This window comes from Otolemur garnettii, unplaced genomic scaffold (genome assembly GCF_000181295.1).
Source record: "Otolemur garnettii isolate 467f Iridium unplaced genomic scaffold, OtoGar3 scaffold00052, whole genome shotgun sequence".
NCBI classification, from domain to species: Eukaryota; Metazoa; Chordata; class Mammalia; order Primates; family Galagidae; genus Otolemur; species Otolemur garnettii.
Window position 1 is genome coordinate 10877607 of NW_003852447.1, and position 3457 is coordinate 10881063.

Below are 3457 nucleotides of genomic sequence, written 5' to 3' on the forward strand. Positions count from 1 at the left end.
CTTTCCCACACTCCAAATAGCATACTGAAGTTACTGTTTTAAACTGGTTCCAAGGAAATCACACTGGGATTAAGTAGAGTGATCACTCGCTTGGTAACTCACCCTTTATTGCCTTCCATCTCTTCCGTGTTTCACTGTCCCCATGTCACTGCTGGTACTTAATCCTTAATTCAGGGCCTCATTCTGGCAGGAGACAAATTCAGAAAATATTTCCCAAAGCATCAGCTGAAGAGACATTCAAGTAGTGAGAGTATTCATGTTCTTCAGTAGCAAGACTGATCGGTGGAAACGCAGGAGCATGGAGAAAAATAAGTGGGTTTAAGAATACTTGTGGGTATCAACTATTTATGCTTTTTCTGGAAAACCAATCATTATGACTGAAAATAGATTATTTTACTCACTCAGCCCGAAACTAAAAGGAAAAGAACCCTTAATGAAAGCCAATCAAGTTTGGGGAATTTTTCTTCCTATTAGATCACTTTGTATAACAGTTGCTTAAGTTCATAACTCAGCTAATTAGCAATGAAAAGAACACAAGTTCTGTAAGTGTCTTAAGGTGTTAGAAAATATTATTAAATTAGCAGAGCTCAATTACTTGGTTAATTTAAAAAATTATTTCATTTTAGAGAATTAAAAGGCCAACTGCTTCTATTATATTTTTGGGAAGTTTATTCTAACACTGTATTTGTAGCCAAAAAGGTGTATCAAACTGAGTATTAATAAGTTGGGAGCTGCTATACATTTTTATTTCTTCGGTTTTATGAGCTGGTAGAAAATGCAGAAAACAAAAGCTAAAGTGTGTATTTTAAGTCCATTTAATCAGAATTGAAGAGGCAGATACAATAAGAATAAGGCAGAAATATTATTTAAAAACAACAAAATACATAAGGAATGGAAGCGAATTTAGAATGTACTTTCTGATAATCTTTATTGTCCACCTGAGTTCCTAACTGACTTATCTTTACATGTCTGTCTGAGTCTTGGGATAGTCTCTGTAATTCATGGCATATCATAGCTAAATTACTGTTCAGCATCTCATTCACATTAAAAATCACATCTTCTGATTCTAGGCCCTACGGACGTGTAAGGAGTATTTAAATATTAGGTCCAAAGAAAGCAATAAGAGAAGGGTCAAATACAAACCATAAGAATACTGTGTGACTCTACCTTAACTAGCATGCATCTACAAGGCAATTTGACTTACAAGCTCATTTCCATTTAACTTACACATGGTAATGATGAATATTTTCTAAACTACTTTAGATACACTTTTAGAAATTTGTTAAACTCAGGTTTTCGGGTTCTAATCTCAGTCTTTCCCCAATTCAAAACTACAGTGACTGAATACTTGGCCCAAATTTTAATGTGTTTCTGAAATATCTTTTTCAATTATCTTTGTGCACTTTTACTGTTTCAAAACAATTCACTGCCAAATACCAGCTGTTTCCTAAGGTTTCCTTTAAAAACATCCTTCCATATTTTTTGTATACTTATAAAGAAGACTTTATACATTGTCTGCCCTTTTAACACCTTGACTATTACAGACTTATTCCAAACCTTTTCTCTTCATTCCATCTCTCTCTCTCTCTTCTTTTTTTTTTTTTTTTTTTTTACCCAATTCTATGTATAAATCTTTATTTTGGTCATAAAGACTGTATTGTGATTCCCTATTATATATCAGATCAAAATTCTGGACTCATTCATAGACCTTATCAATTTGTACTAACTTACCTGCTATCCTTTACTTTCAACTCTTGGCATGTCTTACACTTATTGAGGCAGATGTGCTTTTCTTAGACCAGATGAAGTTTTAGTCCCAAATTAAATGTTTAGTACACTAATATCTTTCTTTCTTGACTTAAAAAACACCAGCAATCTCAATGCCTCTTCCTTTTTCCAATCAGGATGCTGAGTAGGGTTACTATTCTCTTATATTCTGTTTTCAATGTATCAGGAATTACATTTTATTCTATTCTCTGTGGTTACTGCCTCAGATAAGCAAATATTCTTTTTTAGACTACTTCCTAATTACAGTGAAGTCCCTCCTTTCACTTAGTCCAAAAGCCAACCTTGAGGTTGACGTGTAGTAGTGGAAATACAGGGAAGGAGCATTTTCATTTTAAAAATTTAGTGAATAGATTTATACCTTTTTATAGCTTAGAATACATTGCCACATACATTATCTCATTTGACTCCTAAGAATTGTGGGGATTGGAGTTTCAGGACCTGTTTTAAGGAGGAGGGAATCTGAAGTTGTACTGCATTGAAACATTCAAGAAGACAGACTTTGGAATCAGAAAGACTTGAGTTTGAATTATTACTACAATGTTACTACCTGTGCAGCTTTGGGTAAATTACTAATATATTTCAACTTCAGGTGCCTCCTAAAACGGGGTTAATAATACCTCCATGACATACTGCACGTAATGGACATAGTGTGTAAAGTGGATTACTTGCCACATGGTAAGCACTTAATAAATGGCAACATGTTAAGAGATTTGCCAAAAACACACTTGTAGAACAGCCTACGAGGACGGGAAACCCAGGAAAGATTTCAGACTCTGAAGCTCCTGCTCGTCTACTTCCATTTCCCAGCATCCTGAGTCAATTAAACTACTAACTTAAGTGAAACACTTCATTTGTAAAATGAGGGACTCGATTTAGATAATCTCTAAGGTCCTTTCAGAGTCTATTCTAGGTACATTAAATGCTTTTATCTAGCGTCGCGGGGTTAAGTGTCAGGTCTGTGATATAGCCAAGATCTGTACAATCATAAGCTGTGCACATTGCACTGAATTTTATTCCGACACTCATATTTCGCTCAATATTTACTTTTGTGTACACACTCGCTTGTTACCTGTCTTTAGCCTACCAGCGCCCTGTGATTCGGAGACCCACACTTAGCTTTACTTATTTATATCCCGGCTTGTACCCAAAGGATTCAAGGCGGCGACTGACACTGTAAGTTTCCTAACGGTGTCACACAGTGAGATTAAGAAATCCTCTTTTGATGAAATCACCCCGTAGAAAATCGCCGTTGAGTGAGATGCTAACGTCTTTTACTTAACTCTTAAAAATACAAACGAATGCACCTGGCTAGAAGCCTTGGCAGCACACAGTCCTAGTTGTTCCTCCAGCTCGGACGCCGTCCCACCCGTTATCCACGGTCACTCGAATGCCCTTCTCAGACCAGCTCAAATTGTCGCCGCTCCAGTCCCAGCTGGACCAAGATCCCACCCCGCCCCTTCGCTCCCCTTCATCCCCCAAGTTTCCTGATTGGGAAGGGGCCCGAAGAACCTTTCTCACATTTCCCTTTTATTGGCTGGCACGGCTGTCAGTAATCTCTCCTTCCCGCCTTCGAGCCTAGCGCGTTTCGTGGACCCCTTGGTTTCGGCGACAAGACGCTTACGTTTGCCTGAGCCGTGTTGCCGGGGACCGGCGACCTTTCACCCCTCCC